At 41.1% G+C, this 14393-nt stretch overlaps 1 long non-coding RNA gene across 1 annotated transcript in view; it reads right to left on the bottom strand.

The window, feature by feature from the left end:
- LOC119627219 (uncharacterized) overlaps window positions 1–14393 on the bottom strand; it is a 165892-nt gene that overhangs the window by 117745 nt on the left and 33754 nt on the right. The gene's annotated exons all lie outside the window — the stretch shown is intronic.

The following is a 14393-nucleotide window of genomic DNA, read 5'->3' as shown; positions in this document are numbered from 1 at the left end:
CACACCCAGCCGTGTGTGTGTTCTTTCCCAAACCTTTCAATGACACAGGAACCAGTTTCAAAGAATTTTTTTAATGTATTTCCTGTTAAGGATGGCTTCTTCTCGGACCTTCTCTCCAGTATCAACCCAAAATCAAAGGTTACTATGCAGCCTGCCGGGTAACCTGGACTTTTATGTAAACCTGTCTTGTGATGTTGTGGGATGCAAATGGATAAAAATTACTGAGATGGCAACTGTTTGAAAAGCAGCCTGCCCTTGGAGCAGAGGCCTCCATTACTCAGCCCAAACAGTCATCACGGCCTCTATTTGTTGAAAACAAAATAAAACCATGTTAAATCAAGTTCAGCCTAAAGCTCTCTGCTTACATATTTTAAGTTCAGCCTAAATGTTTTTCTGTACATTGTGAACTATAACAAGTGGAGGTGTAACCAGACCATAGCCTACACTTGTGCCAATCACCAAGTTTTGGCCAATCCAATGTAGCTAACTGTTCAACCACGTACAAATAAGGCAAATGGTGTGCTGTAACCAATCCAGCTGTTTCCATACCTTACTTCCATTTTCTGTCCATCACTGTCCTTTTTCTGTCCATAAATCTTCTTCTACCACATGGCTGTGCTGCAGCCTCTGAGCCTACCCTGGCTCAGGAGGCTGCCCGATTCGTGAATTGTTCATTGCTCAGTTAAACTCCTTTAAATTTAACTTGATTGAAGTTTTTCTTGTTTTGTTTTGAGACAAAGTCTCACTGTCGCCCAGGCTGGAATGCAGTGGTGCAATCTCAGCTCACTGCAATCTCTGCCTCCCAGGTTCAAGCAATTCTCCTGCCTTAGCCTCCCCAGTAGCTGGGATTACCAGCATGTGCCACCACACACAGCTAATTTTTGTATTTTTAGTAGAGATGGGGTTTTGCCATGTTGCCCAGGTTGGTCTCAAACTCCTGGCTTAAGCGATCCACCTGCCTTGGCCTCCCAGGATGCTAGGATTACAGGCAAGAGCCACTGTGTCCAGCCAAGTTTTTCTTTTGTCAACCAAAAAATCCCGAGCGACTCAGAAAGTAACTTGCCGTAGGAAAAAAGAAAAAGAAAGAGATAGTGCTAGAGAGGTGGATTAAAGAGACTTAAAGTCATATTGATATGTACTCTGTACCCCCAGATATAAGGCCATGAAAAGGAAACTTTATTCCATGAGAAGAATCAGTGGTATTCTTCCCCAAAACCCATAACCTTAGCCTAATCATAAGAGAACATCAGACAAATCCAAATTGAGGGACTTTCTACAAAATATCTGACCAGAACTCTTCAAAATTGTCACGGTCATGAAAAACAAGACTGACTAACACACAAATCAGAGGAGTCTAAGGCATCATGATGACTATTGATAAATGTATCGTGGTCTCCTGAATTAGACCCTGGAACAGAAAAAAAATGGCATCAAGGGAAAAACTAGTGAAATCTGAATAAAGCCTATAGGTTAGTTAATAGTAATGTGCCAATGATTACCTAAGTTTTGACAAGTATGCAGTAATTATGGAAGATGCTAATATAAGGGGAACTGGGTGAAAAGTACACAGGAACTCTCTGTACTATGTCTGCAACTTTTCTGTAAATCTACAATTATTCCAAAATAAACACTTTATTTTGAAAAGGTGCAAAAAGAGACTTATTAAACATATCAACCAGTCATATTGTAGGACTTGAATCACGATCAAACTATTTTAAAAATTTGTTTATAAGACAACTGAAAATTTAAACACAGCATATTTGATTATATTAAGAAATTAATTATTAATTACTTTTAAGTGTATTTGTGATATTGTGTTCATATTTTTAAAAAGAAGTCTTATATTTTTAGAAATACAAACTAAAATATTTATAGATTAAATGATATGATGTCTTGAATTTGCTTCAAAAATAATACAGGAGGGAGAAATTAGTAGGGATATAGGTTAACAAGGGATGTAGGTTAACAAGGTATCAGAAAATAATTACTGAAAATGAGTGATGGCATGATAGTTTTTGTTTTGTTTTTGAGACGGAGTCTTGCTCTAGCGCCCAGGCTGGAGTGCAGTGGCATCATCTTGGCTCACTGCTACCTCTGCTTCCCGGGTTCAAGCGATTCTCATGCCTCAGCCTCCTGAGTAAGCTGGGATTACAGGCATGTGCCATCATGCCAGGCTAATATTTGTATTTTTAGTAGAGATGGGGTTTCATCATGTTGGCCAGGCTGGTCTTGAACTCCTGACCTCAGGTGATCCACCTGCCTCAGCCTCCCAAAGTGCTGGGATTACCGGCGTGAGGCACCGCATCCAGGGAGAGTTCGTTATTTTTATTTTGCCTTCTTTTGTATATGTTTAAAGTTTTCCAGAATTTAAAAAAAACGACTTTTAAGAATCCAAAGAAGAAAAACCATAAGCCCCTAACATTTTGATCACAGAGCATTATCTTTGCTGCTGTATTTGCCACCTCAGCAACTCCCCAATTATTGTCATTCAGTTTGCCATTCTTACCAAACCCACAGACAAACTCTGAAGCCGAAGTCCTCTGTAGATCTGTCCACTCACATAAACCTCTGGAACTTATCAAGAGGATGAAAACATCGTCATTCACCTGGAAAACTAACCCTAGGAAGCAGAAGGGGTTTTCGCCTACTCTGCTGGCTACAGGGGTCATCTAGGCCCAATAGCAAGGAAATGAGGGTGTCTGTCCAAGATTCATGGCAGCGCCATCCTTCATCCAACTCTAAGAACAGAAAGGTCCCTCCTCTCCCTCTTGGAGATGGTTTAGCCACTTTAGTTCCTTTCAACCTCGAAGCAAATTGGATCTGAATGCAGATGAGCAAGAACAGAATAGAGACAAGTAAAGACTTAATTTTAATGCAGACCTTTTCTTCTCCCCCAATGCAGAAGTCTTATTAAATAAACGGCATGATGCTGACAGGATAATGTTTGTAAGTAGAAATAACACTTATTATAACAAGTCAGAACAGCAGGCAGATAGGTTTGTTTGTTTGTTTGTTAATTATATCTGTTTTTATTTTCTAATGAGTGCCTTAAGAAAGGGGGGAATCATTCTGACAGCTGTTTGAAACTAACTTTTAAACCCTCTTAGTAAAATGATATGGAGCCATCGTGTTCTATGAAGCAACAGGAGGTTCCCCCACCCACCATTTTGTCCATCGGATCCATGAAGCTGAACAATTTATAGTCCCATGAATGGGATCTAAATTCCCACTTTAATAGATACAGAAAGTCTTTCACTTAGCAGTGGGGGAGGTACTGATAGAGACATGCGTAGAATGCATATGTAATTTGTCCACATTTATAGAATGTAATCTACAGCTCTTCTCTAAGTATCATATTCCCAGAAAGACAAAACATACTTATCTTTAGAGGAAAGTGTTAACTTTATCCAGACTAACTTTAACTAAATGCCTACACAGCCATGAATCAGAAAAGACATGCAACTTTTAAAACAAGGACTGAGAGAAGAAAGGAAAAACAAACCTGTCTGGGGAACGGGGTTGGGAGTGAATTAACTGGCAATAGTGTTTTTAAATTGCCCTAGAGGTAAATTAAGCCTCCTACTTTTTTGTCAGAAATGAGTAATTACTAGAAGGAGGCAGCGTAGTCCACATCTTGGCATTTTTATCCAGAATTAAATCTTCACATTGTACTTTCACACTCTATGTTTAAAAAAATGAGGCACTTTTTAGCGAAACTATAAACACCTGCAAAGCCAAGCAAGGATTCTTGAGATATCACATCTACGCAGACAGAGTGGCCTGAATTATTTAAACCACAGTAAAAATATGTGCGACGGATGAAAGAGAGTCATTAAGAGAAAAAGCAGAGTTTGTTGACTAGATAATCCCAGATGGATTGCCCTCCTTCCTTTTCCCTTGGCAGGTCCCTTCTCTCAGATCACCTTCAAAACTGTGCTTAGAACAATGCCTCCTGCAGGAAGCCCTCCCTGGTTAACTGACATGATCCTTTGTTTTGGCTGCTCATTGCTGCAGCAAGTGCATCAGTATTTTGCATTTGGTCCTTAGCAGCTTGTTTTATATCATTATTGAAGCCTATCTATGCCTTTGTTTGTATCTTTATTTCATCTACCCTCTACTGTGGCTTTCATTAGCTGGGTGTGTCCCCAGTGCTTACTGTCAGAAGAAAGAACTCTCAGGAATGTTGCCTGTTGACAGCGTGAAACCAATATTGTGTCAATGACTTGGGCTTGGGGTTGGGCTTTGAGTCCATTCTAAAAGTTTGGGCGGAAGGAGAAGGACTGTAAACAGTTTTACAAGATTCTGTTCAAACCTTTCTGATTGTTTCTTCATTTGCTGTGGGGGACTATGTGAATTTCTTTCCATTTTTCCCGTTTTTTGTTTTAAAACTCGCTATTCTTATTTTCATTGAATCAAGGGTTTCTTTGGGCTTCTTCGAATTTTATTAATAAGCTCAAAATCCAGCCTGTAGGCTAGATGTGAGGCTGGACCAGCACAGACAGCAAGCTCACAGCAGCAACATTTTCTACCCAAAGGGACATTTGAGTAGAAAATGTCTCTGAACATTTTCTGTTCAGAGAAACGCTGCCACATTCTGAAGTTAATGCAATGTCTGCAGCTTTGGGGACTCTAGCACAATAAAAGGGTCTAAATTCCTCCAGACTCTGGGGAGAAGGAAGGAAATAGAATTCTTTATCAAATCCTCAAGTCCACGGAATTCTGGCACACAACAGACATGGTTAATTCAAGATGGGGGTGAATTAAGGTGGTGCAGGAGATTGGGAAACTGATTTCCCAGGGATTAAAGTAATGAATTTTTTATTTGAGAAATTCTCAAAATGGAATTTCTTTAATAGTATTCAACCTGTTCAGAAGCCTGTCCCTAGGCTGTTTTACCAGAGACACTTAGGCTTGCCCTTAGGAATTAGTGTATGTTGGGATTTGGGAAGAGAGGAGAAACTCAGTGTGAAAAAATATATTGCTACTGAGAGCCAAGGAGACGAATCCAATCTGCATAATGTCCCTAATTAGCTTTCTTTCCACCAGCACCTTGCAAATCCTCTCCCCAGAGTCTCCAAGAAAACCAGTGGAAGAGGACAGGCTGACAATGAGGAGAAGCTGCATGCAAACAAGCTGAGGTGTGGGTTTAGGAAAGAAATCAGGCTGAGGGTTGAAACAGCTAAAGAAATGTATTAAGCAGACAATGTCCAGTTCATAGCACTGGGGATGTACCCCCGCTGCCTCCCCATGGTGACTCCAGGAGGTGGGAAAAGCCTGAGACAGGAGAGAGCAGTGGGCCGGGGGTCCAGGAACCAGGTATTCAGCTGTGTCTCTAGGACTCATCAGCTGTGCAATGGCAGCAATTTGCTGTGCCTTCCTGGACCTCGGCTCCCTCACCTGTAATTAAGCAGGGCCAACGTCATGGATGTGCAAACTGTGCTCAGAAGATCCCATGGAGAGAAGGACCTCACACTTGGTTTAATATCTGCTGTCACCATCTTGAATTCTTTATAATGATGGCACCACATTTTCATTTTGCACAGAGCCCATCAAATTATGTAGCTGAGGTATTATGCAGAAGGGAGTTTTAAGTGGTTGTGATTATACTAAAGATTCATTTATTTGGTTTTTAAGCTGTCTATAAAATTATCCTATGAAATCAGGATCACGAGAGGACGGAAACCTTTAGAAAGAGAACAAGCCTTAGAGTAAATACACTTCGTTTGCAAATGGTGTGGTGTTAGTGTTGATCAATTGACTACTCCAATTAATTGATAAGGTTAGCTGAGTTTCTCTTTATAGACTGTCACTGCCATAAAATAGTTGCGTACTAAACACTGAAATTTATACTGAAGGTATTTTATTATTCTGACTCTTTCAGTGCCAAAGGCTGCTCATTCTAAACTACAGTATAATTCTCATTGCACAACACAACATACACAAAATATGTGTCTGCCTTAGTTTCTGGTTATCTTAATTATGTCAGGATCATGGTAATATTCATAATGAAAAGCAGACATTTATTGAAGGTTGAATATGAATAGGGAAACTTTCCTAGACTCTGGGATTTCAGAGTTAGGGTTAGGATCAGGGTCAGGATTAGAGTTAGGGGTTAGGATTAGGGTGAGGGATTGAAGTTAGAGTTAATGTTCAGTACTGCACCTGGAGACTTATTAAACATGAAACTTAGGAAGGCTATCTATATATATAAACAAAATACACAGCACACACACACACACACACACACACACACACACACAAATAGCTCAAGAAAGAAATCTTTGTTAAGGGCCAGTGATCCTCAAAGAATGTTGCAGAAGTTCTGGGGTGAGGGGAATCTTAGGAACCAGAAAACCAATCTGCTATGATCTGAATGTTTGTGTCCCCCTAAAATTCATATGTCAAGATGTAATCACCAATGTGATAGTATTTGGAGGTGAGGCCTTTTCATGGTAATTAGATCATGAGGGCAGAGCCTTTATGAATGGAAATAGTCTCCTTAGAAATAAGGCCTGAGGCTGGGCACGGTGGCTCATGCCTGTAATCACAGCATTTTGGGAGGCTGAGGCAGGCGGATCATGAGGTCAAGAAATCAAGACCATCCTAACTAACATGGTGGAACCCTGTCTCTACTAAAAATACAAAAAAATTTGTCGGGCATGGTGGTGTGCACCTATAATCCCAGCTACTCGGGAGGCAGAGGCAGGAGAATCGACTGAACCCGGGAGGCGGAGGTTGCAGTGAGCCAAGATCGTGCCACTGCACTCCTGCCTGGTGACAGAGTAAGACTCCGTCTCAAAAAAACAAACAAACAAAAAAAAGAAATGAGGCCTGAGAGAGCTGCCATCCCCCTTCCACCATGTGAGGACACGGCAAACAGCACCATCTATGAACCAAAGGTGAGCCCTCACCAGACACCAACTCTGCTGGCACCAAGGAAGAGCTTGGACTTCCCAGCCTCCAAAACTGTGAGAGGTAAGTTTCTGTTGTTTATAAGCCACCCAGTCTATGGTATTTTGTTACAGCAGCACCAACAGACTAAGACACACTCCACACTTTTGCAGTCCCCTTGGTAGAGTTGGAGTGAGCCCATCATATCACCTGCAGTTGGTTCCAGCTCAAGTTTGGGAGTCAGCTTTGAGTCTATGAATATGTAGAGAGAACCCATTTCACAGAAGGCTCGGGCTAGTTTAATGGAGATACAGAGGTGAACAAGCTGAGGTTCCAGCCTTCACATAGCTCCAATCCAAGGAAGGGAAGAACACATAAAGTGTAACTGAAGCCTCATCAATGAGCCACCAGCCCTGCCTCTGACAGCTGAGTGACAGGAGGACTCTCAGAGAAGATGAGTAAATAGAATTCTTTTTCAGTTATTGATTGAGGACGTTGAAAAATGAAAAAAAAATCAATTAGGGAAATCAAAAAAGCAGTCTTTCATCGGCAGGAGTGCATCAGAGAATTGCGAGGTGAGAATGTGGCTTAGGGTGGAGGCTCTGGTTTTTACTCATTTGCAGGAGCCTGGCCAAGATCTTCCCAGTCCTGTTTGCTAAGGGTGACATTCACAAAAGATAATACTAGGCTACTTTTTCGAAAAATAAAGAAATAGTATAATTTCACCTTGCTTTAAGCAACCTTGATCTTAAAAATCCAAGCAAACAAATAAATCACTAAATTCTTCACTTTATAAAATGTCTCACCACAAGATGGCCTTAAAAGTAAACTCCCAGAGCAGTATATTTTAGGTTGAATTTGACTTACAAAAAAAGTAATTTATATGCAACATTGAAGCAGCACATCTACTATGTAAAGTCAGATATCCTTGTAGTTGATCCAAAGTCATAAATAAAATAAGCAGTCATCCTTCACCAGCATTATTCAATTGAGAAATCTGGAAAGGCAATCTAAACAACAATCTTCCTGTCAGTGGCTATATTATTAGACTGCAGCTTTCCAGTTTCCTGTATGTTGACAGGAAGCTGATCTCTTGAAGGAGAAAGAATAAGACAATATATACCCACGGGATCATTTCTTCAGCCCCATTAAATGTGAGTCAGGGCCAGTATGTCTGCACATAGCTATTTCAACTGCAGTGAAGAGTCTGAAGTAACAGATTAGCATGATTTCCAGGAAAGTTCTAGAATGAAGTATTAATATTTAGATGATGATTTGTGAATACTTAGAAATTAAGAAGTGATTATTCAGAGTCAGCCCAGGCTCACTAAGAAAATGGTACCCTATTTTTAAAAAAGACTTACTATACCAGTAAAGTTGAGAAATTCCATAGACGAAACATACCCAGTTTTAGTGACATATTTCATTAAGTCATGAAATCATCACAGAAAGGTGAAAAAATATATATGTGCTCCGTGAAAATGCAGTTACACAGATTTGTATTTTCTTCAGCAGCCAAATTAATGGCTGATGAATAGACCCATGTGAACCTACAGGGAGGTTCCTAATATGTGTCACAGGGCTCAGCATTTTAGCAATGCCTGGGATAAAAGTTTGAAAAGCCCTGTTATCAAGATCACATAGTATCTTGGAAGCTGGAAGGCTAATGTTAGATAGCAGAATCTGGATTAGAAAAGGTTTCAGTAAGACAGAAGAATCAAAACAAACAAGTATTGTTTAAAAGGGATAAGTGTAAAATTTTATATTAAGAATTTGATGGTTGGTCACAGTGGTGCACACCTGTAAATCCAGCAGGGAGGCTGAGGCAGGCAGATCACTTGAGGCGAAGAGTTTGAGACCAGCCTGGCCAACATGGCAAAACCCCATCTCTACTAAAAATATAAAAAATTAGCCAGGCATAGTGGTACACGCCTGTAGTCCCAGCTACTCAGGAGGCAGGAGAATTGCTTGAACCTGGGGGATGAAGGTTACAGTGAGCCAAGATTGCACCACTGCACTCCAGCCTGTAAGATTGTAAGACTCTGTCTTTGTATCAGGATGTATAAACCAAATCCATGATTTGTAAGACTCTGTCTCAAAAAAAAAAAAAAAAGAAAGAGAGAATTTTATATAGAGACAAAATCTGGCTTGATGGAAGGTCATCGGACAGAGAACTAGGTGTTTTGGTTAGCCACAGATTTTATATGGGCCATTAATGAAATATGAATGTTAAAAATTATAGCAAAAAGCTAATAGACTCTTGGCAATTAATACTTATTTTCTCCCAGTTTATCAAGGATTCTTATCTTCTTTATACTTTTCTGGATTTTCCAAATTTTCTACAATGAACATATGTTATTTTTATGAACAGAAAAACTACTCTTAGAATTTGAAAGTATTTTAATAACTGTCCTATTTTAATAACTGTCCTATGGACATTGGAGCAGGCTATTTTATATAGTTTTAGAGGCTGAAACTAGGGAAAATGACTTGAAGTTATAGGAGACAATTTTAGCCTAAGTACTCAGCTCACCATCGAGTGGGTTTCCATCCCTGGAAGTGTTTACATAAACGTTGGCTAACTACAGAAGTAGCATAGCATAGCATAGCATAGCATAGCATAGCATAGCATAGCATAGCATAGCATAGCATAGCAGTGAAAATCTCTGGCTCTGTCAAACTGCCTGGGCTTGCACCTTGGCTATGCTTCTGACTTAGACAAGGCATGGCCTTAGATGAGGCATTCCACTATTTCGTCAGCTATAAAAAGGGCATGATAGTAACTGTATTTGTCCATATGGTCACTAAGGATTAAATGGATTCATCTGTATCAATATCCTTAAGACAATAACTGGCCTATGCTCAATAAACATTAACTATTATCATCTCTCAGAAGTGGTACATAAAGAATCTCTTCCTTGCTTGAGAAATTAGACTAAATGATTACCAAAAGTTCCCTCCAATTTCATTATCTTGTTGTTCTGAGTCAAGGAACACCCTTCCTCAGGTGGTACTGTCTTAGTACCTAATCCTGTACTCTTGAATAGAACGCTGATGATAACAAAATTATTTCAGGAGAGCAAAATATATTACAAAGGAAGTGTCCAAAAGCTTCTCAGCATCTCATACATTTCATTACCCATAATAGGAAGCAGGTCCAGTGGTGGCACTGGACATATAAATGAAATCCATGATTTGAAGTCCCGATGCCTGGACAAAGGGTACGGTGAAGAAGGAGCCAAAGGAATGACAGAAAACAAAAGTCTGTATTTACTGATGTATTTATTTGTTCATCCATTCAACAAATGCATTTACTGAGCACCTACTATGCACTGGGCACTGTGCTGGTTCTAAGCCCTGGAAACCAGGCACAGTTCCTGCCCTAATGGAGTCTATACTCAGTGGACAATATATTTCAACCAAAAAATGACACCAAGAAACATAAAATGACAGTTGTGATCAGCACCTGAAGAAGTACCCAGGGCCTTATGGTAGAGATTTGCCTTGGTCAGAGAGGTCAAGGAAGACAGCCCTGAGGAAGCCATAACTGAGCCAAGATTTGAAGAAAGGGTGAAACTTACAGAAGTAAGTGCATTCTGGGCAAAGAGCAATTGGTGAGAGGAAGCGTGGCAGGCAGAAAGAACTGAAAGAAGGCCACAGTGGTTGGAGTAAAGAGAGCAAAGCAGAGCATGATTTGATACAAAGCTGGCTAGGCACAGGGCCTATGGTCATGTTAAGAAATGTTGCATCATAAAATAATGGGAAGGCACGCAAACATTTTAAACATCTCAGGGAAGACATGAAAGTCAGATGAAGAACTCACTCAGAATACACTGTGGGAGGTGGAAGTCAAAATGGCGGCAGACAGACCAATAAAGAGGCTTTTAGGGTTATCCAGGAAGAGGTGAAGGTAGCTTAGACTAGGATAGTGGGAGAGGAAGTAGGGAAAAAAGTACAGATACAAAGAGGTTTAGGAGGCAAAATTGAATGTGAAGGGTAAGGCAGAGGGAAAAGTCATGGTGACTCCAAGTTCTGGCCTGCTTAACAATGCTGGTGACACCCTTCAGTGACATAGGGAACAGCAAAAGATTTGGGAAAAATCAAGAGTTTGGTTTTGGCTATGTTGTGTTTTAGATGCATGTGAAACTTCCAAATGAAAGTTTTAGGTAGGAAATTGGATACACGAATCTAAAGCTCAAAGAAGAGACCTGGGCTAGAGAAACATTTTGCCACGAATGAAGTATAGAATAAGAAGAGAAGACGGCCAAGTGCAGTGGCTCACGCCTATAATCCCAACACTTTGGGAGGCCGAGGCAGGCAGATCACTTGAGGTCAGGAGTTTGAGAACAGCCTAGCCAACATGGTGAAACCCCGTCTCTACTAAAAATATAAAAATTAGCTAGGTGTGGTGGCATGCACCTGTAATTCCAGCTACTCAGTAAGGCTGAGGCAGAAGAATCGCTTGAACCCAGGAGGCAGAGATTGCAGTGAGCCTGCACTGCAGCCTGGGTGACAGACCCAGACTCCGTATCAGAACAAACAAACACAAAAAGACAAGACTATCTAGGACTGGGCCTTGAGTATTTTAATATGTATTGACCCAGGAAGCACAGGGTAAGACCGCAAGAGAGATAGAAAATGAGCAGTCAGAGAAGATGAAGGTAACCAGAAGAGCCTCACATCACTGAAGACAGAAAAAGACAGTGTTTCGAGGAGGAGGGACAGTCAATAGTGTTGACCACTACCGAGATGTGAAGGAAGGTGAGTGACCCTGGCACAAGCTGTTTGTCGAGCTGATGAGGTAGGAGCCAGCCTGGCAGTGACCTAAGGAGTGAGCAGGAAGTAAAAAGAGTCAACAAGTATAGATGTTCTCTCTAGAAGTCTCTGTAAAGGGGAGAAGAGAATACGAAAGCTTGAGGGGAAGGTAGGGTTGGGATAGAGTTATCTCCACTCCCCCACCCCACCCGCAGTGGGAGCCTTGTGTATACTTTAAATCTGGCAAACAGAATCCAGTTGAGGAGAGATTAAATAAGAAAACATAATGAGAGAGTGAGAGTGCAGTAGATGGGCAAGGAACTGAAAAAGAATAGATGACAAAGGGGACTAGCCTTTTGGCCAGGGACATGAGGCAGGTAGAATTGCCTGGTCACAAGGCGGTCACAAATGGTGAGAACTCTGTTGACATTATGCAAATACTGATGGAGAGTGAAGCAGCTGGGGTCAAAGGCTCCGTGGTGCTCCCGGGTTGAGGGTTCCGAGTGAAGTATTTGTGAGAAGTTGGTAAGGTATCACTAAAGAAATCCTAGCTTGGATATCTGAGAGATAAGGTCTCTGCTCAAAAGAGAAATTGCAGCATCCCCATAGGCCTCTTCCGAGTTGACATCCAGACCAGCCACTCTCTGAGGAAATGATATGAACCATGTTTCCTTATTCAAGGACACAAAATTACTTCCCCACACCATTCTATTCTGCAGATGCAGTTTCCTCATTCTGTGAGGTGCATCTCTAGCTGGGGCTCATCTCAACCGGAATGGAAGAACTTAGAGTTGGTTTTGGTCCAAGTTTCCAGTGTCTTCCAAAAGGTAGAATGCCCACATGGCAAAAAGCCATTCTCTGAGACACAGTGTCCTGAGACACCCACAATCCCTTGTGAAGTCACAGCAAGGAAGAAAATCTACTTTGTTTGAGCATATTCTGGGTGCCAGGCTCTGTGTAGGTTGCTTTTGCAGACATTAGCCCATTTAATCCTCAAAACACTCTATAGCAACTAGATTTAAGCCTCTACCCTGGAGGAGAGAAATCTGCTTTGCCGCTCTGCTGGGAGCTCCAGGCTGCTGAATTTACCTCTCCACTGCCTTTCAGGTATGTCCCCAGGCAAGCCGGGCCTGCCAGGCCCATGATGAAGTAGGAATTAGAGTGTACGGCACGACATTTCCCTGAGCCTTTCCACACTTCCCCAGCCAACCCAATGGCTGGCAAGGGCTTATATTTTTATCTTTGCAACTTTTCTTCTCTCCAAGTTGTGTTCCAGACAAATATTTGTGGTCATTGCCCAATAATACCAAAATATACAAATATCATCTGACAATTTGTAAAAGGGGGTGGAAAGGGTTTACGGAGCACTTAACACAAACCTAATACATTATTCTCTTTTAAGCTGACAACACTCACTCCCAATCCCCACACTCAAAACATTTCTCATTTCTCAGTTGACAGGGCCAGAGCAAGCCACTGAGCAGGGCTTCAAGGAGGAGATAGATTTTCCGAGGAAGAAAAGTTAAATTATTCTTCTCTCCATGTCTCAACTGTACATTCAGTCTGTCCTGCCACTAGGAACCCTTAGGATCAACAGTTTTCTTGTCCCTAATTGCAATACCTCCTATGAGAATAAATCATTATTCAGCTTTGATGTTCTGAATTCCTATAAATTTGTTTTGGCATGGTTTTTTTTTTTCCAGGTTTAGAATCAGTGATATGAAAAGCATTAGTAGAATGCTAAAAAATTGACCATAAAACTTATAAAAGTAGTCCCTAAACAACTTGTTCTTAGGAATTAGTAGCTCCAACCCCAAAGAATCTACTCCTTCACAGCGCAAATGAACATGATGTGAATGTAACCCCAGAGGGCCCTGAAGATTGCCGAAGTGGGTCAGAGACTCAGAAGCCTCCTCTACTCCCATCAGAAGGAATTCCTACTTCTTCCCTCTCCCACCTTCATAGTCTTTCCCAGCTTCTCCTCTCTCCACTCCCACACTTCCTCCATCCATGGAAAAGTCGGACAGCCTTTCTTCCCATGAGTTTACACCAGCCTGTCCCCAATTAACCTCAGTGATTAAGCAGTCATCAAAAATTGATTGAACACCAGTTACATGTGAGACTGGCTAAAACCTCCTTTCATTACCTATCATCTGCCTAGCTCATTTAAAATGGGGAACACAGTACTTTGAAAACACAAACTACAGCAATGATGAATAATAATGAGAACTAACCACAACCCTTCAGTCTGGGTAGAAAGCAGATTTTACTGAGATGGATCAAATTACCTAAGGAGTACGTTGTGTCTACTGAATAAAGTGAGTCAGCACCCATACATGTATGCTATTTGTAAAAGTGATAGTCTTCATTCAGCTGTTAAGTCACACCTGGCATTCAAAGCCTGTTTCTCAAACACAAAGCCCTTGAAAACTTTTCCTCTTTAATATACACCCAACATTGTTTTATTCACTGGAATAATTTTAAGTTATAGGCTCTTTTCCCAATGAGATCAAGTAGGAAAAAAAAAAATGTGAACTTACCATATGTTAAATGTATTCATTCATTTCTTCATTGAGCATGTGCTCCTGCCTGCTATGCCTAAGGCATTATGCCAGGCACTGCGATACCAGGGCAAATAAGACAGAGCCAGGCCCATGAGTTCCTCATAGTTTAGCAGGCACCCACACCAGTTATAGCAATAAAGTGTTATAGGTACATGTTAGAAATCTGCATAGTCATTACAGAAA

The sequence above is a fragment of the Chlorocebus sabaeus genome, chromosome 14, assembly GCF_047675955.1.
Source record: "Chlorocebus sabaeus isolate Y175 chromosome 14, mChlSab1.0.hap1, whole genome shotgun sequence".
Taxonomy (NCBI): Eukaryota; Metazoa; Chordata; class Mammalia; order Primates; family Cercopithecidae; genus Chlorocebus; species Chlorocebus sabaeus.
This window is presented reverse-complemented; position numbering and strand designations above follow the sequence as displayed.